Source organism: Suncus etruscus, chromosome 13 (assembly GCF_024139225.1).
Source record: "Suncus etruscus isolate mSunEtr1 chromosome 13, mSunEtr1.pri.cur, whole genome shotgun sequence".
In the NCBI taxonomy this organism is placed as follows: domain Eukaryota; kingdom Metazoa; phylum Chordata; class Mammalia; order Eulipotyphla; family Soricidae; genus Suncus; species Suncus etruscus.
In genome coordinates, this window is record NC_064860.1 from 23,362,168 (window position 1) to 23,383,382 (window position 21,215).

The following is a 21,215-nucleotide window of genomic DNA, read 5'->3' on the forward strand; positions in this document are numbered from 1 at the left end:
TATTACAAATTGTCCATCTTTGTCCGTTATAAATTATTTTTAAGTCTAAAGTTTGTGTCATCTGATATTAATAAGGCCACTGAAGCTTTTTTAAGGGAGTTGTTTGCTTGGATGATTGTCCTCCAACCTTTGATTTTGACTCTATGTTTGCAACCTTTGATTTTGACTCTATGTTTGTTTTGTCTATCCAGATGTGTTTCTTGTAGGCAGCAAAATTTTGTATTCAGCTTTCTGATCCATGTTGCCACTCCTTGTCTCTTAACAGGTGCATTTAGTCCACTGGTGTTGAGAGAGATAATTGTCATGGAATTTAGTGTCATCTTTATGTAGGAGTTTAGTGTGTTTGTTTGTCTTTCTTCAGTGTTTCTTTTAAGGCTGGTTTTGAGTCTGTAAAGTTTCTGAGCTACTGTTTATGCATGAAGCTATATATACTTCCTTCAAGCCTGAAAGTAATTCTGGCTGGGTGCAGTCTTCTAAGCGAAGCATTCATTTTGTTGCATTTTGTCACTATATCCCACTACTACTGCCTTCTGACCTTGAGGGTTTCTTGCAAGAGGTGTTCTTTAAATCTTACGGATGCTGCTTTGAATGTAATTTTCCTTTATATCTTGCTGCTTTCAGTATTCTATCCCTATCTGTGGGATTTGTCACTATGTATAGGAAGTATCTTGTTGCGAGTTTTGTTTTTTTGTTTTGTTTTGTTTTGTTTTTTGATCTCTTTTTGCTGGTACTCTTCAGGCATGCAGGATTTGGTTGCATACACTTTTTATCTCTGGGAGTTTCTCTGTAACGATTTTCTTGACTTTTGATTCTTCCCGGGGATTTCCTTCCTGGGTCTCTGGGATTCTAATCATTCTTGTGTTGTTTCTGTTGAGTTTATCAAAGACTTCTATTTTCATCTGCTCACATTATTTGAGGATATTTTCCATTGTCTGATTATTTGTTTTATGGCTCTTTTCCATTCTCTTTTGTTGTATGGAGTTGTTATGCACCTCATCCTCCAACTCACTGATTTTTTTCTCAGCTGCTGTTACTCTGTTGGAGAGGCTTTTCAGTGAGGTTTTTGTTTCACCTACCACGTTTTTCAGCCTGCTATTTTAATTTGGAGTTTTCTGATATCAATTTTCATATCCTCTTGATTCTTATTTGTAGTCCATTTAGCTCAGTCAGGGGTCTGCAACATTTAAGACATAAAGAGCCACTTGAACTCATTTCTGAAGGAAAAAAAAATTCTAGGAGCTGCAAAACAATTGCAACATTTAAAACAAATATAGCACTAAAACAAACAAAACAAATATAGCATGGCATACATTGTTTCTTATCTTAATGCTATATTCAGGATCCTGCAGTTAGCTGTCAATCTGAAGAATAGGGGCCAGGCGGTGGCGCTGGAGGTAAGGTGCCTGCCTTACCTGCGCTATCCTTGGACGGACCGCGGTTCGATCCCCGGTGTCCCATATGGTCCCCCAAGCCAGGAGCGACTTCTGAGCGCATAGCCAGGAGTAACCTCTGAGCGTCACCGGGTGTGGCCCAAAAAACCAAAAAAAAAAAAAAAATCTGAAGAATAAAAAGAACTTTTTCACTTAACAATGTAAAATATATTTGTGCAAATCAATATCCAATTAAAGTATTTTATTTACCTGTTTAATGATATTTTTGCTACACAGTGCATTGGGAGGCAGCAGAGGTAAAAGATACCACTCCTCACCCCCTACTATCAGCCCTGCTGTCGGAGTTGCACTCAGGTCTGGAGCCATGGGTTGCTGACCCCTGTGCTTTCTTTGATCTCTAAGAACATGCTCTATATTTCTTCTCTAAACTTCTTATCGAAGAGGCTATGTAGATGTTTGGCACTCTTCAGGTTATCAAAGCTACCATCTTCAATCTCTATGCATGGTGTTGGCTTGCATTGCTTCCCCATTGTCACTCCTGTAGTATTATGTTTTCTGGTGTTGTGCTAGGGTTCATTGACTAGGAGATGTGCATAGCCAAGGAGCAAAGCAGAGCAGCCGGGCATCTCTGACTTTCCCCTCCTTGGACAATGCCAGCTCAACCATGCCCCTTCCGCAGACACTTATGGATGTGATTGGTCCCAAAAGCCACAACCGATGGTCAGGCAGCAGACACTTGTAATGGTGTTTGGCGGCAATAAGCAGCCATTTACTTCTTCTTTTTTGTTTTTTGGTTTTTCAGTCTCACCTCGCAGTGCTCAGGGGTTACTCCTGGCTCCATGCTCAGAAATTGCTCCTGGCAAGCACGGGGACCACATGAGATGCCAGGATTCGAACCGATGACTTTCTGCATGAAACACCTTACCTCCATGCTATCTCTCTGACCCCAGCCATTCACTTCTTAAAGCATTTATCTATTTTGAAAGTTTGAACCTAGCAGAATAGAATAATAGGAGGTGGGTCAAGTTGGTTGAAAGTGCGTTCTCTTTGCAGTCTGTTGTCTGTCCTGTACAGTAAAAAAGATTATTTTTAGGTGCTTCAAATGAAGGAGTGGGGAGGAGCAAGATGCCACTTGAACAATTACAAAAGATTCTTGCCCCGATTCTTATGTTTTTTGCTATCTTAAATCTATTTCTACAAACCTTGTAGTAATTATTATCTAAAAAGAGGTTTGATTCCTAGTGGATTATGTATAATTATAGTCTTATTGTTAAGTTTGTTGGTATAACCCACTATAATCAAAGTTGAGCACTCGCTGATTACATATCCATTTGTACAACCAACCATGAAACAGGCTAGAATTATTCTTGAGAGCCAACTTTTCTCTTCCATATCAGTTCTTCATGATGTCTGCTTCTGCATTTACTGTAAACTCTTGTCAGTAAATTAGTCCTCAGATATTCATTTTGTTCTATAGAAGAAAATATTGTGCAGGATTTCTTCAGAGTCCCCAGCATCTATCAATCTCATATTCTATATCAGGAATTCTTTCCTAATATGACCTCAGGTATCTTCTTTAACTAACAGCTTGTTACCAAAGTGCCTTTTTTGACTTTCAAGATGAAACCCAACTGCCATCTTTATCTTCAAAAATATCACTATGATCCCACTTTCATTGATGATTATATAAAGCTACTGATAAACCTTGGGTGACAGTACTCTGTGTGCTTCACAGCACTGGGTGGGTAGCGGCAACTAAAATTTGGGAATCTTAAACTAGAAGGATAATTCAGAAGGTAAATTGCTTGCCTTGCATGCTGTCACCCAAGGTTTATTCCCTGAAACCTAAAACTGTTTCCCCCACACTGTAGAATATACCTCTGGATACAGAGCCCAGAATAACCCCAGAGAACCAGGTGTGACACTACACTCCCTTCAACCCAAATGTGTCTGTGAATCTCACATAGTATTCCAATGTGACATGTAGATGAAAATAAAACTTTGGCTGGGGTGCAAGAAGGATGAAACAATGATGGTAGCATCTGAGAGGTGTGTTTTGAGACCCACAGATTCTGAGGCCAGTGATTCACCAAGAAATTCATTCACTGGATCCTGTGCAGGATGGAAAAACTGGGAGGAAGCCTAGATTTTATAAGATACATTTAAGCTCGATTTGGAAAATAAAGGAAACAAATAGAAGCATCTTTGTTTAGAACTGTGTGGGTTCACTCACAGCAGTAAACTTCCTGTGGCCTTTCGGGTTAGAAATTGCCACTTTTAGACACATGAAGGCACAGTGCTCCTCCTCAGGAGGGGTTTGGGCTCAGGTAATACTCAGTTATTGATTAAAACTGAATTCTGCAGGTTTTTTATTTTTGTTTTTGTTTTTGCTGGTTTTTTGGGCCACACCCATTTGATGCTCAGGGGTTATTCCTGGCTAAGCACTCAGAAATTGCCCCTGGCTTGGGGGGACCATATGAGAAGCCAGGGGATCAAACCTCAGTCCTTCCTTGGCTAGCGCTTGCAACGCAGACACCTTACCTCTAGCGCCACCTCGCTGGCCCCTGAATTCTGCAGTTTTCTGCTTCTGTGCAACATCTTGGTAGGGAGGCAGAGACTCCGGGTACTGAAACAGAGTAGGAGAAGAAAGCAGTTGAGTATGTAGAGTGCAGGAACATGTGAACATGGAAAGTAGATGCAACAGCAATGTGACCATTTTAGGCCTAGGATTGCTGCCCACCCTGTTCAATCCAGCACTGACATTTTCGATCAGCTGAGGCTGTGAGTTTTCATTTAGAGTACGGACATGGGAGTGGTGCTCCCACTGGAAATAGTCCTTGTTACCCCAGGCAAGGTGAAAGGACTTCAGCAGTGACAGGAGACCTCACATTCAGTAGTTACTTGGCTTTCTGCCTCTTCAGGTCTACGTTATCTTCTCTGTGTGAGGAGAGCCTCTGGCCAGAGCTCAGTGGAGTCTGACAATACAGTTTCATCTAAGACAGTACTTCTCAATTATTTTCTGTCATGCCCCCCCCTAGGAAGAAGAAACATTTTAGTGCCCCCCACGCAACTGTAAATAGTATCTTTATCCAAAAAAAAACTTTAACCTGCAAAACAAAAATATATAAAATAATTTGAGCTGATATTTTAATCAGAGGTGATGTCTGGATTCATGGCTACAATGAGCATGTTTTGAAATACATAGCATTTCGAAGTGGGGTTTGAAGCAGGACACAGCAACTCTTTTTTTTCCCTTTATTTAAACATGTTGATTACATATATGATTGTGATTAAGTTTCAGTCATGTAAAGAACACCCCCTTCACCAGTGCAACATTCCCAACACCAATGTCCCAAATCTCCCTCCATCCCACCCCACCCCCACCTGTACTCCAGACAGGCTTTCCAGTTCCTTCAGTCATTCACATGATTATGGTAGTTCTCTGTGTAGTTATTTCTATAACTGCACTCAAAACTCTTTGTGGTGAGCTTCATGAAGTGAGCTGGAGGTTCCAGCCCTCCTCTCATAATCTGATAATTGTTGCAAAAATGACTTTTATTTTTCTTAAAACCCATAGATGAGTGAGACTATTCTGCGTCCCTCTCTCTCCCTCTTACTTATTTAACTCAGCATGTTAGATTCCATGTACATCCATGTATAGGAAAATTTCATGACTTCATCTCTCCTGAAGGCTGCATTATATTCCATTGTGTATATGTACCACAGTTTCTTTAGCCATTCGTCTGTTGAAGGACATCTTGGTTGTTTCCAGAGCCTGGCTATTGTGAATAGTGCTGCAAAAAATATAGGTGTGAGGAAGGGGTTTTTGTATTGTATTCTTGTGTTCTTAGGGTATATCCCTAGGAGTGGAATAGCTGTGTTGAATGGGAGCTCAATTTCCAGATTTTGGAGGAATCTCCATATCGCTTTCCATAGCGGTTGGACTAGACAAAATTCCCACCAGCAGTGGATAAGAGTTCCTTTCTCTCCACATCCCCGCCAGCACTGATCTCATTCTTTGTGATGTATGCCAATCTCTGTGCTGTGAGATGGTATGTCATCATTGTTTTGATTTGCATCTCCCTGATGATTAGTGACAAGGAGCATTTTTTCATGTGCCTTTTGGTCATTTGTATTTCTTTTTTATCAAAGCGTCTGTTCATTTCTTCTCCCCATTTTTTAATGGGATTAGATTTTTTTTCTTGTAAAGTTCTGTCAGTGCCCTGTATATTTTGGATATTAGCCCCTTATCTGATGGGTGTTGGGTGAATGGTTTCTCCCACATGGTGGGTGGCTCTTGTATTTTGGACACTATTTCTTTTGAAGTGCAGAAGCTCCTCAGTTTAATGTATTCCCATCTGTTGATCTCTGCTTCCACTTGTTTGGAAAATGCAGTTTCCTTCTTGAAGATGCCTTTAGTCTCAATGCGACAGGACAGTAGACAGACACACACAGGCAGCACTCACAATTTTTCATAGTTGGGCCCCACTGAGCAGGCATAGTTTCATAGATTTTCCCAGCCTGACGTCACAAACAGGGGACCTGGCTTCTGCAAAGTACTGCTTATAGACAGTTTTCACGTTATGGAGCAGTTCCTCGGCGTTCCCGCCCTAGAATGTGCCTCTGGGAGAGCAAGTTTTCTGGAGCATCTTTTCGGCCCACTCCCAAGAGTTTCACGCGACAGGACAGTAGACAGAAACACACAGGCAGCACTCACAATTTTTCACAGTTGGGCACCACTGGGCAGGCCTACATGCTTTTTTAAGCCAATCTAATTCTTCCATCTGATAGGGTACATAGTTAGAAACATTTACACCGTGTAAAGGGGATGAGGCTGGATTAGCAAAATTACTCTGAATAGAGCTCTGAGGCTGTGCATATGGTTCATCATCTGAATCTGCACTGTTGTGCTATTCAATTTTGTGAATAGAACGAGGCCTCACTTCTGGAGTTAGCACTGTAGGTTGATCATTGTCTGAGTCACTACTGTCATGCGATTTGCTAGAATCAGGCTTAACTTTCTGAATTGTTTTTCTTCCAGCAAAAATTTCTATATTGTTGATGGTGGGGCTGGATCATTAAGCCCGTACCTTGGTCTGAATTTTCGTCGGAAAGATTTCCTTATTATCCATACTGGTTTTAGTCTCACCATTTCTACACTTTCTATTTCCTAAATACCAGCCAATATCTATGCTCACAGTAATAATGTGAGCCAACATAGAAATTCCACAAACTATGACGGCTGGATACAATGCAATTTTCATTTGAAATATAGACCACAACCATCCAACTGCAGTGATTGTCCTTAGATCAAAACCAATTAGTTTTAAACAAAATGGAATAATACACTTGTATACTAGAGAACCAATATGTAAGCAAAAAGGTGGCAGAATCCACATGACTAACCACAGAAACCATTTAATGGTCAACAGAGGAAATTTCCAAGGAAGTATTTCACTAACAGTTATTGAGGGTCCAGGTTCAGCCTGTTTGGGCGTCATTATGTTGCAAGTCAGCCCTTGAAGAGATTGACTGATGAAGGGATGGAGGATGAGGTCTTTCCCCTCCAGCTTGGAGCACGCGTCTGCCACCCTGTCCAGCCGACGGTTCTGTAGTGAAACTGCGGGTAAACAGCTCGCAGACAGTCAGGCTTGTGGAAATATCAGCTTTATTCGGTGGACAAGACTGAAGTCCAAAGACTCAGCATAAGTTCTAGCCAAAAACCTCTCGCCTTCCACAGGCCCTTGTTTTTATCCCCCAGAATCAGGTACCACCGAATGGTGGGATCAGATACCACCCAATGGTGTAAGCAGAATCAGGTACCACACTAGGGGTGGGGGCAGAATGCCAGGTCACACCCTAGGGTAGGGCACAATCACTGATCAGGGTAGGGTCAGTAACATAATAATCCCCTAAAATATTTACATACACAACAATTTCTAACCTGATCAAAATTTGCATCTTATACCTCAATAGAACAGGGATATTTTAAATCATATCACTGCAGACAAACTGGACAAAATAATGGTTTTTAAGTTTGAAAGGTTTTCTTTCTTTCTGTTTACTGTTTTTTTCTTTTAATTTGGTGATAATGTATTAAGAAGAAACAAAATCCCATGTAATTTTTTGTAAATAGTTCAATATTCTTTGTTCATATTTTAGATTTCTCAGAATAAATGACTTTTGAAAATTAAAAATGTCCTCATCATTTATTGGTTTTCACATTTCTAGGACTCAGTGCAAGAGGGTCCATGATTATTATTCCATTTGAATTTACACTATAAATACTAACCCAAGCAGAGTACTCTGAATGAAGGCTGAATCCCTAGAAGTGAAAGTCTCTACCACCTAGAATTAACACCTTAAAAAAGTTGGGGGCTGAGGGTTCAAGAATGCAGAATGAGGTATGTAATCAGTTACAAGAGCACAGGAACAAAAGTGGCCTCATTGCCAACTGTGTTAATCTGGCTGTCTGCCATGCTATCTCTGAAATTTTAGTGCCTTTTCTTCATTTGGTTGGAGTGCTTCTTAGAAATGTGAGATTGCTCATGTTTTCGTAGAGGAGCTCAGTATGATATGTACATTTTCAAAATGAAGATCACTTCAAGAAAATTTTATTGATGGGATTATAGCTCTCTTAGGTTTGGTATGAGAAATGCACATATATGAAATCATTCATACTTTGGATCGACAGATACCACAATATTGGCAAAAATTAAAATTCAGAAAGGCAATTATTCATGCTATATTTCAATTGGAAGATACCCTAAATTTGATTTTGCCTATATTTAGTATAATGATTTCTAGTATGTTATTTACAAAATTTAAAAAATATGTTATTTACAAAAATATAATGAAATGACACAATATAGTGGTTGTCCTGATATTTTTATCTGGATTGTTCATTTTCATTTATGTCTACACTGCTCCTCCTTTCACCATATACACTCACAAGCATCTCAGTCTCCCAAAGACACAAGTTTTTTAAAAGCAAAGCATTTATATTTCTAGGTTTGAAGATCTTAGCTTTACACTGTCTGAAATTGCTTAATTTTTAATAAATGTCATTAACCATTTTCAAATCACCTACTATCTGCTCTACTAACAGAGTAATGAGCAAATACGACTAATATTAACTTTCAGATAGTTCAAAAAACAAACTTATAAGCCAAATAAAAACTAATATGCATTTTAGCTATTGTATTCAATTGATTTAATTGTTATGATTTTAAAATTTATGATTATAACTTATTATGGGCAACCTTATTGTTTCCAGTGTATTCTTGGGACTGATCGTGTATTGGCCAGTATTATCAATTTAATGAAAATCTTAAAGGAAATATTGAAATTGTGACTAAGTTAGACAAGCTGCCTTACTTCTCAAAACCTGTTTTCCACCTGTAAGTTTCTTTTTTTTTTTTTGTATTTTCGGACCACACACGTTTGATGCTCAGGGGTTACTCCTGGCTAAGCGCTCAGAAATTGCCCCTGGCTTGGGAGGACCATATGGGACGCCGGGGGATCCAACTGCAGTCTTTCCTGGGCTAGCGCTTGCAAGGCAGACCCCTTACCTCTAGCGCCACCTCGCTGGCCCCACCTATAAGTTTCATATATTCCAAATCTATAGAGAGAACCAGAGCTAAAAGATATAAATTGCTTAGATAGTGCCTAGCCTAGCATATAATAGAAAGCTATTGTTATCAATTATTTGTGAAAATAACTCAGAGACACTTTTGTTCTGCCATACTACAAGCAAAGGTCAGCTAGTTTTATTTCAGTCAGAAAAGTTATACCCATAAAGTTTATCATTACCATATTACTCTACAGTTACCACTTTCATTTCTCTTGTAATTCCCTAGAAATTTTTAAGCAATGTCACAAAATTGGCACTCAAAAGTTTCTATAAAGTTATTCCATTTTAAAAAGAAAATTGACACTTTTATTTTTTTTTTTTTTTTTTTTTTTTTTTTTTTTTTTTTTTTTTTTTGGTTTTTGGGCCACACCCGGTGACGCTCAGGGGTTACTCCTGGCTATGCGCTCAGAAGTCGCTCCTGGCTTGGGGGACCATATGGGACGCCGGGGGATCGAACCGCGGTCCGTCTCCTAGGCTAGCGCAGGTAAGGCAGGCACCTTACCTCGAGCGCCACCGCCCGGCCCCTACACTTTTATTTTTCAGTGTGATGGTGATTTCTATCTGCTCAAATAAATTAAAGTTATCTTGATTGGCACCTTTGATAGAAGAAAATGTAGAAGCCAGTGAGTAGACCCATTAGAAAAATTTAGCTTTAATGATCTTTACTGTATCAGAATTTGAGATGTGTTAAATATTTCCTTTTACTTTCTGGTCAGGTTTTGACTTTTTTCTGGCATTTTGTGAGAACATGTCACTGAAAAGATTTTGTATAAAATAGACTCAATTTTTAAAAAGCTAAAGTTTAGTCTTTTGCAGTTAGTTCTGCAAGCCTTTGTTCTGTTGTTTCCCTCTTTCTCCATAAGTTAGCACAAATGAGTCTTCATATAAATGGTCACAAATTTCCCAGCTTTACAGCCTAGGGTGGGTATGGTGGGGGAAATGAAACACGATTACTGAAAAATAACGAGAACATTTGTCCCATGTTGCACGAGCAAGTTCTAGTATCTCTAAGGATGAAAACAGTTGCATTTTCTTGATAATAAGGAAGCTGTAACAAAAACCAAAACAGATTGCAAAACTTGTACTGAAAATTATCATTCTTTTTAGAATTCACAGATGAAATATTGAACCTATTCTTTATTGGCATTTTTTAAAAAAGTGATGTTTCTAAATCGAAAAGCACTTAACAAAGTCTATAAAAAGTTAATATGAATGTATTGTGTTAATAAGTTCAGGCCACTGCAACAAGTATCAATGAGTACCTGATTAAATGACAAATTTGTTTTCCCCTAGTTCTGGGATTGGGCAGCCAGGGACAGAGGAGTAAGAGAGCTGAGGTGAGTGCTTCCTGGTGAGTTCTTTCTCATGTGACTTCACAGAGAAAACTGGTGAACACTGACCCTTCGCTCCTCATTCTACCCTTACTTAGACCCAACTTCCTAGTAAACTTGTGTCCAGGAGCATCCCTGCTGGGAGTTAGGAGTCCACATGTGAATGGGAGGAAGTGTGAGAAGGTGAAGAATTTCCAGTTAAAAGCAGAGTAGGTAGAGGGAACAATAAAGAGGCAGGAAGGGGCAGAACTTTTACAGGGTTTGTAAAGGTAATATAGGTGTCTCGGTTATTTAATTCTTAAAGTATGGGCTGCCCTTAAGTTTATGCCTTTAAGTCTTATTGCTACAACAACCAATAACCTGAGAAACATTTCCTGGCAGGATTTCCCACAGAAAGGTGTGAACTAGCATCTTTCTCACAAGTTTCCATAGAATTCTCAGCTAACTGGCATTGTTATAGCAACCAGAGTGCCAATGCAAGCAGTCATGGGCTTTGTCATTAAGCATCACTATGGCAACAGGAGTCTCTGGAAAGTAAAAGAAAAAAAAAAGTCTTAAACCATCAAGAGGAATCAAAGAGGTTTTCTAGGAGAAAAAAGGCAGAGGTTGAAATGAACATGAGGCTGGAGCAAGGGCCAGAGCAAAGAGAAATGGTTGTACAGGAGCAGAACAAACAGGGAAAAAAAGGGAGCAATAAGCCAAGAAGACAGCGACATGGTGTGCATAAGAAAGAAGAAACTACATACATAAGTAGTGAAAACACATTTCCAGGAAGAATTTGTAATATTTATTTACTTGAAGAACCCAGCTATCCAGATAAATAAATCTAGAATGTTTCAGTCTGTATTTTTGTAACTGTTCAGTGTGCTCATAATAATATCAAAGAAATATTTAGAATTAGGCCACCAACAGTCAGAAAAGGCAAAGCAATCTGGGAAGTGCTTTTGGCAAAGTGTTCTGCTGACTAGGAATTTTTTAAGGTTGGGATCAAAGGCCCCATGTGTTTGAATGTGTTTCCTTTCCTATTGGACAGTGCAATGGCTTAAGACAGGGCATGTTGCCACCGAGTCCATTACAAATCTACATTTCCTTCATTATACGCACATAATGATTTTTCCATGCAAAAATTAAGTAATTAACTCCAATACTATTGAAGCAAGTGGTGATACCATTTAAAATAAAACATTTTTGCTTGATATTTTTGTTTTATTGGTACTCGGGAAAACTGAAGTTTTTTTTTTTTTTACTGAAGTTTTTATGGCACAGTAATAAAGTTTTAAAAGAAAAATATAACTAAAACTGGTTACTAAAATTTTGGTTCTTTTTTCTTTTAGAATTAAAGGTAGGATTTTTCCAGTGTAATTTAGAATTAAGACCTAAATTTTAATGAATGAGAAGTTAAATAAGGAGTGGAAATAGAGACAATGAGGGAAGAGAGAACTATCATAAAGCAGAGAGAAATAACGAAAGTCTTAGATGAGAATCTAGAAGTTAAATCAGTAAATGGTTAGGGTATTTTGCAGAAATCCAACCTTAAGAATTTTAAGAGGACTCTGACATTCTTCCCATCCCTCATTTTCTGTCTTAATGACAGAATTTCTCTCCAACACTTATTTTAGGTGTTATTTGCCAGTCTGGCAAGAGCAGCTTGATGCCATTCCCTATAGCAACATCCATCAACTGGTTGGGCTAGAAAGGAGCAAGCCTGTTTGTAAAGTCCCAGTTTCTAGTGATCAGAATACTCTGCAGGCTCACTTCTGCCAAAGCAGAAACAGATCAGGTCTAAGGTCACCTAGCATGCATGCCCATCTGGTCTCTGAGGTCATCCCAGGATGTGTGTCCATCTTGTGTTGAGGCATGATGATCTGTCAGCTGGGGTTCTATCCAGGATTGCAACTCCAAACTATTATATACTATGTACTACTGGATAATCTTCACTCTCAAACAGGTTTTATTTTTCTTTTTTTAAAACTTTAATTCCACCTCTCAAATAGAGGGGGAAATAAGGGAGGGTACCAGGACCAAACGGATATATGATCACTAAGTAGTAAGCTAGACACAAAGGGAACCACTTATTCTAGCAGCCCTGGGGTGAGGGTGGGGGATATGGGATGCAAGATGGGAACTGGGGGTGGATTGAGGACAAATTTGATGATGGGAACTCCCCTGATTCAATGTTAATATATACCTAAAATACTACTGTGTAAGCCAATATGGTCAAAATAAAAATTATATATAATAATGATAAATAACTTTTGTTTCAGTATAGATATGCATAATTTTATACATTAAGTTAAATAAACATAGCTTATTTCTATGATTTAGGTTCTGAAAATAAAACTCATGGGCATTATACTTTTGAAAAACAAGCTTTTGGGGAGAAAGTTTACATACGCAGGAAAGGGATTGAATGATCATAAATATACTTCTTGATTACTTGTTAGGAAACACATCTAATCATCATACAAATCATGTCCAGAACATTATAAATTATACCTTTCAGTGATTCTCTAACAGTGAAAGGAAAGAGTTTTGCCATGTTTTACAAATAGAACCACTTGTAATACAGATAAGCAGAATGAAAATAGTCTAAAAGCTTTGTGTTCAATGTGCAGAGAGAGACCCCTACTGGAACAATGTTTTGCTTTGTTATTTTTATTTTTATTTTTTAGACATGGCGAGAATGTCTAAATTTAAGTAGCTTTAAGATAAAATTAACAATGCATTTTATTTCAACAAATAAGAGATGTTTAGGTTCTTATCTCCTACCTTGCCTTCTAACACACACACCCCAGCACACAAACAGACAAACACACATTCTACAGTAATGAGACTTTGGGTTCTATCTTGGTTCATTTCTTTTGATCTCCAAGCATGGGTAACAGCAGTGGCTAACTTTTTCCTGTATGTTTTCTGTTCCATATGCAAAGAGTGTTTGGGAGACTTTTGTTCTTGTGCATGTTTGCTTCTCCAGTTCTCTTTGGCCCTTATTTGTTTGAAACTGTCTGGTGGCTGTTGCTACAGAAGGGAAACTAAGATTTTATAGCGGGGGTAATGCATGCCGCAGGTACTTTCTCCAAGTGATCTAATTTATTTCAGAATCCGGTTCTTTGTGTTTTCTGTTTTACTAAGAGCCTCCTGACGGGTATATTTGAGGTATAATTTAAGTAATAAAGACAGGCTTTTTAGACAGTCTTTGGTAAGGATTGTCAGCTAAGATAGGTAGGAGAATCAGGAAAGGAAGTTATACATGCAGGTGGTATTGTACAGCACCAAGTAGGAAGTTTCCATGTCATTGGCTTCATCAAGGCAGAGAATGGATGTGTGTGATGGGAAATCCAGGTACTCAAAACACAGAAATGGTAGAGTGTACATCATTCTGTTTCATCTAATTTTTATTCCACATGTGTTCTCTCTGTTTTCTCCCTCAGCAAAATACTACAAATAAGTTCCCTCACTCAGGCCAAAGCCTAGGATGCTAACATGCTTGCTGCCTTTCTCTTTCATCCCATGACTCTCAAAAATTATCTAGAGCTATTGAACTCCAAATCTTAACATGTTTTATTTCCATTCATTCCAGTTTTTGTAGTGCTTGGTAGACTCTAGTGGTGGGATTGAACTTGTATTTTGCACATGCAGAGTATTCAACTCCATCCTTTTGAGCGATTGCCCCAGCACAGCACTTCTATCTTAAAACATTCATAATCCTTCTCTTCTAGCCTCAGGTGAAATGAACCTTGCTCTTTCATGCTATTGCTTTAACCTGTACATTGCTTGATGTTCACACTTCTGTCCATTTCTTGAACCTGTATAATCCCCTGCCAAGCACTCCAGGCTGAAAGACAAATGTAGGCCACTTGCTTTGGACTAAGATTCTTCATGCTCATCCAGGAACTACTTCAAAGCAACTTTTTCAATATGTATTTAGTGTGTATGAAGGTGCTTCATAACTAAACTCTCCTGATTCTGAAGGAGCCACTGCTGAAAACGTAGCCAATATATTCTTTTAGCTAAAGAAGATTCACTGCATTGTGAGAAAACATATTTGGGGGCCTTTGCTATGCAAAGGCAAAGACAATTTTGAGTTCAGTCGGAGATATGTACAATGGGCTGCATTAGCACTTATATCCAGCTTGTCTTCATTTGAGTTTTTGTGTTTTTGAAAAAAATACTTAGCATTCAAAGGACATAGACAAGATATAAATTAAACTTAAAAAAATTCCTCTTCCCTTAAGGCATGGCCAAGTGCTCTTACCGTGTGTAGGCAATAGACTAAGTGCTGAAATATGGCATCTACCCTGGGGCTAAGGAATAAAGGGGCAATAAATGGGCCCAAGAAAAAACACTAATCAGCAGGGTGCTTTATTTGTTTTATGGTATTTAATTGCTTTTGGAAGTACCCACAATTTTAGATTAGGTTTTTGTTGTTTGATTGTTTGTTTGTTTTTAACACTGTAGTCTTATTCAATTCATTTGGGGGGTATATATATGAAATAATATGAATCACGAGGTTTATTTAGTCAAAGAAACCTAGGTAGAAGCAGAGGGGTGTGTGCCTCAAGCATCTCTGGTAAAGCCAATTAATTGGATTGTGAATGATCTACTGCTGGCTTTTTATGGTGTTCTTCTAAAATTCCAAGGTGCCCTTTCCAGGGTTCCAGTTACTGACCACTGCAGGAAAAGGGAGCTGATAGTTTGTCATGACTCTATTATATAGCATTGTTCAGTGGAGCACCCAGTTTAGGTTGGTAAACCACAGTACAACAAGCCATGGAGAGATGGAAGAAATAGTGACTTATTATTTAGGGGTGCTGAAGGAAGGAGTTAATGTGCCTCAAACAGCTGCATGAAGAGAGAGACAGACAGAAAGACACACAGACAGACAGCATAAAATACAAACAAATCTAGGGCATATCCATTCATTAGGGCCCACAGATGAGTGACTTGAGATTCTCAGGTTCCGTTGGGTCAGTCTATGTAAATCAAATGGCAAGCTGTGGGAGACAAAGCCTGATTCAAGCCATAAGTTTGCTTAGCCCCGAGCCAAAAAGAAACTCTGCAAATAAATTTAGCCCAGCACACAGAATCTGGCTTAACTAGATTCCTTAATCTTTCCATGGAACCTGTTTTTGTAACTGCTCTCATACACGTAATTATAGATAGGTTTTTGTAAGGTTTAAACTGTAATCCTTATTTGCTTGCACAAAAGAAAAATCTATTAAGGATTTGCTTCTCCTCCCCGCATCCTGCCAGGTTTCTCCTTATCCTTCCCGCCATCAAAATGTGTCTGCTCCCATTGGTTAAAATCATTGTACCTGTACAAATCTGATTGGTTTAAGTTTCAATCCTATGTTGTTGCCCCTCCCACTGAAGCAGGGCATAAAAGCCCTGCTCTCTCCCTCAATAAACCTCTTGACAGGAACTCAGCTTGAGCGCTTTATTAACTTCTGCGGCTTAATTTTCTAGGTGTTCACAAAAGAGCTTAACACTTGCGAATTATTTGTATTCGCCTTCCACCTTCTGTCCTGGTTGAGAGAAAGCTGCTGGCCGGAAATCTCTCCCATTAAAGGGCAGAAGCGGAGGCGAGTGCAGCAAGCTTTGGTAAAACCTATGGGCCTCTTCTGCCAGGAGTTTGAAAAGCATAGCAGAGCTGGGCAGGCAGCTCAGGGATGGAGCAGATGCCTTGCTTATATGTAATCCTTGATTCATTCCCTCACATTGCATTGTGATTTAGTGCCCATACATACCCCAGCTCTTCCAGTATTGTCTTCTAGAACTGAAAATAGCAGCAACAGCAACAGAAATATTAAAATGCACCCAAGTCCTCAGTGGCAGGGGAGATGGCTGTTACCTGGACTGTGGAGGAACCTTCTTGACCCTTTAGGAGACCCCCAAAAGTGACTACTGGTAGCTTAGATCAAGAAAACCCTGGCTGGAATTGCAGTCCCAAGCAGCATCTCACTAACCTCTCAGCTGTCTGGTTTCTTAAAGCTTTTCGAGGTCTTCTAAAAGCAAAAAAAAAAACCCAGTGTATTCACATTATGATGCTCAGTGTGGGGCCAGAGCTGTACGCAGGACGTTTGTAGGAGAGAGAAGGGGAAAGGCAGTGGGGCAGTGTGCTTGGAGGTCCTGGCAGTATTGGAAGGTGACAACTCTCTCAGAGCAGGCACAAATGTACAGAGAACACTGCCTTTGAGGCTAATGGTAAGATTAACCCTTTATAATGTGAGCATCGCAGCAGAACAGATGACTCCAGCTGCGGTTCCACTTCCACCAAATTCCTCTCTGAAGCACACCAAGACTTTACTCAGTTGTTTCTTTAAAAATGAGAGGCATGGGTGAAAGGCCACCTTGTTCCAAGATCTTTGAGATCTTTGAAAGGATCTTTTTTTGCAAGTGGCTAGCCAGTTTTGCCAACACCACTTGTTGAAGAGGCTTTCTTTGTTCCATTTAGGATTTTTTGCTCCTTTATCAAAAATTAGATGATTGTATGTCTGGGGAACATTCTCTGAGTATTCAAGCTTATTCCACTGATCTGAGGGCCTGTCTTTATTCCAATACCATGCTGTTTTGATAACTATTGCTTTGTAGTAAAGTTTAAAGTTGGGGAAAGTAATTCCTCCCATATTCTTTTTCCCAATGATTGCTTTAGCTATTCGAGGGTGTTTATTGTTCCAAATAAATTTCAAAAGTGCCTGGTCCACTTCTTTGAAGAATGTCATGGGTATCTTTAGGGGGATCGCATTAAATCTGTACAGTGCTTTGGGGAGTATTGCCATTTTAATGATGTTAATCCTGCCAATCCATGAGCAGGGTATATGCTTCCATTTCCGCGTGTCCTCTCTTATTTCTTGGAGCAGAGTTTTATAGTTTTCCTTGTATAGGTCCTTCACATTTTTAGTCAAGTTGCAAAAAATTGAACTTAGACCCCCAGCTAACATCATGTACGAAGGTAAAATCCAAATGGATTAAAGACCTCGATATCAGCCCCAAAACCATAAGATATATAGAACAATACGTAGGTAAAACACTCCAGGACATTGAGGCTAAAGGCATCTTCAAGGAAGAAACTGCACTCTCCAAGCAAGTGAAAGCAGAAATTAACAGATGGGAATATATTAAGCTGAGAAGCTTCTGCACCTCAAAGGAAATAGTGCCCAAGATACAAGAGCCACCCACTGAGTGGGAGAAACTATTCACCCAATACCCATCAGATAAGGGGCTAATCTCCAAAATATACAAGGCACTGACAGAACTTTACAAGAAAAAAACATCTAATCCCATCAAAAAATGGGGAGAAGAAATGAACAGACACTTTGACAAAGAAGAAATACAGATGGCCAAAAGACACATGAAAAAGTGCTCCACATCACTAATCATCAGGGAGATGCAAATCAAAACAACGATGAGATACCACTTCACACCACAGAGAATGGCACACATCACAAAGAATGAGAATAAACAGTGTTGGCGGGGATGTGGGGAGAAAGGAACTCTTATCCACTGCTGGTGGGAATGCCGTCTAGTTCAACCTTTATGGAAAGCGATATGGAGATTCCTCCAAAAACTGGAAATCGAGCTCCCATACGATCCAGCTATACCACTCCTAGGAATATACCCTAGGAACACAAAAATACAATACAAAAACCCCTTCCTTACACCTATATTCATTGCAGCACTATTTACCATAGCAAGACTCTGGAAACAACCAAGATGCCCTTCAACAGACGAATGGCTAAAGAAACTGTGGTACATATACACAATGGAATATTATGCAGCTGTCAGGAGAGATGAAGTCATGAAATTTTCCTATACATGGATGTACATGGAATCTATTATGCTGAGTGAAATAAGTCAGAGAGAGAGAGAAAAACGCAGAATGGTCTCACACATTTATGGGTTTTAAGAAAAATGAAAGACATTCTTGCAATAATAACTTTCAGACACAAAAGAGAAAAGAGCTGGAAGTTCCAGCTCACCTCAGGAAGCTCATCACAAAGAGTGATGAGTTTAGTTGGATAAATAACTACATTTTGAACTGTCCTAATAATGAGAATGTATGAGGGAAATTGAGAACCTGTTTAGAGTACAGGCGGGGGTCGGGTGGGGAGGAGGGAGACTTGGGACATTGGTGATGGGAATGTTGCACTGGTGATGGGTGGTGTAAAAAAAAAGAAAGAAAAGAAAAAAAAAAGAAAAAAAAAAGAAAAAGAGAGAAAAAGAAAAGAATTAGAGTCAAAGGAGCACAGTAAAAATGGTGTAAAAAAAAAAAAAAAAGAAAGGATCTTTGCTGATTTGAACCAACTCCCCTCAGCTTACAGGATTTTCATCATTTTTTTGTTGTTGTTGTTGAGCCTAAATGATTGTCTTTCTTTACCAATAGCAGGAACTGATCTACAGCAGCCAAGAAATCCTAGACCAGGTCAAGTCTGAAATCTGACATGCAGTGGGAAACTGAGGGAGTATCCAGGCAGTGGGAAGCTGGGGAAGAGTGACCAGCAGGGGCTACTTGAATGGCAGAGAACTTGTTGGAATTAGAAAGCATGCAACTGGCTTTTTGGGATCAGAAAGAGGTGGAGACCCTGGGCTAATTCTACAAAGAGGGGAGATATCTATGAGCAGAGAATTTGGTGCTAAGACCAGTTGGTTGGGAATTCCTGGCACTTTACCTTTGTGCTGCTCAAAACCCAAACACTTCCCTACTGGGATTAATTTTAACCCCCTGAGAGGTGGGACTGGTTATGTCCCCCTCAGAGTTGGGGTGATGGATATCTGGGCAACAAGCTCAATCTTAGCTGTGGAAGGCTCCCATCCACACTCTGGGAATTCCCTGTGCCTGATGCTGACTCAGCACTGTCTCCCAAGATGGGAAACTCAGCAGGTTTCTTCTTGATCAATCACTTTGGAATCCATCAAAAGTGGGGAGAACGGGCCAGAGAGATAGCACAGTGGTAGGGCTTATGCCTTCTACTTGGCCAACCTACAATAGACCTGGGTTCGATTTCCGGCATCCCAGATAGTCTCCTGAGCCTGTCAGAAGCAATTTCTGAGTGCAGAGCCAGTAGTATTCCATGAGCACTGCCAGGTGTGGCCCAAACCAAACAAACAAAACAACAACAACAACAACTAAGTGGGGTGGGTGAAAGAGGTAGAGTAGAGGGGGAAAAATCCTCAAATCAACATGTTACAAATCTAGCCACTTCTGAGAGAAAATGCAATGGGAAGTCGTATTGAGCGAGTAGGACCTACTGTTTTTGCATGGCCCAGAGGAAGAGCTTCCTGCATCGCCCTTAGACTGTCCCTTCTGGAGCACCAAGGGGTCTCAAACTCAATTTACCTGCGGGCCGCAGGAGGCAAAGTCGGGGTGATCCTTGAGTGCAAAGTCAGTAGTAAGCCTTGATCATCAGGGTGTGTGTGACCCAAACAACTAAAACAAAACAAAACAAAACAAAAAAAGATTCCTCTAGGGCAGGGCCACAAAACGTTGTACAGAGGGCCGTTTGCGGCCCGCAGGCCACGAGTTTGAGACCCCTGCACTACCCTGCACTTCTGAATGCTTCTGACCCAGAGACTCTGTGTGTTCAGGCTATCAGTGCCCTGGAGCAGGTCTATCCCCATGTCAGAGGAGGCAAGAGGAAAGAAGGTATGGGTTAGAGGTGTGAAGTTTCAACAGCCTCCAAGCATCTCAAGACTGTCTTTGAATCCATCTGTCCCACTGAAGCTCTGTGGATGTACAGAAACCTGCCGCCAGCAGTGGCAAAGAAAGCCCACTGTGTATGTAGACATACACTGGGTGCTCTTATTTATGTAAAAATCACATCCCTCTCACCCACACCAATGTTCCAGTGTCATTCTGCCACCTACAGAACCCACTACCCATTCCTCACATCTTCCTCCTCTCTCCCTCTGGAAATTATAGTTTTAAATACCTATGATTTGTTCTGTTTCAGCCAATTAATTTGCTTCAGTTATTCAGAGTCCAGAGTGAGTGAGACCACTCAGTGGTGGCCTTCCACTGCTTTATTTCATTCTGCATAATCACTTCAAGTTCTATCCATTTTTTCCTTAAAAGCCCAAAGTCATCCTTTTTCATGGCAGAATGGTAGTTTGTAGGTCATCAGTCATTGGACAGTTGATTAATCCTATGTTTTGCCTATTGAATAATGCTATTGTGAAGGGGTGTGTGTGTTGAAAATATCTTCAAGTTCTGTTTTCATATCCCTCAGTTAAGTATCTAGTGGTATTTCTTATTAAATGGAATTTACATTTCAGTTTTTCTTTTAAGGAATCTCCATCCTGTTTTCTACAGCATGACACCAATTTTTATTCCCATCAACTTTACTGGTGATGGGTGGTGTTCTTTACATGACTGAAACCCAAACAAAATCATGTTTGTAATCAAGGTGTTTAAATAAATTTTTTTTTTGGTTTTTGGGCCACACCCGGTAACGCTCAGGGGTTACTCCTGGCTATGTGCTCAGAAGTTGCTCCTGGCTTGGGGGACCATATGGGACACCGGGGGATCGAACCGAGGTCCGTCCAAGGCTAGCGCCACTGCCCGGCCCCTAAATAAAATATTAAAAAAAAAAAAACTTTACCAGGGTCTGTTTTCTTCCAAATCCCACCAGCACTTGTTTCCAATTTTTTTTGACATAGTCTATTCTCACTAGTGTGGGGTAAAATGTCATTGCAGTTTTGGGTGCATTTTCCGAAGAATAGGTGATGTTAAATATCGTCCATTTTCTTTGAAGAAATGTCTAATTACATATCTCGAATAGGCTAGCATTACTGAGGTCTCTGCGTTCTGTAAGCTGCTGAATTTCTTTCCAATAAATAATCTTCCAGCATAAGTAGGGTGAA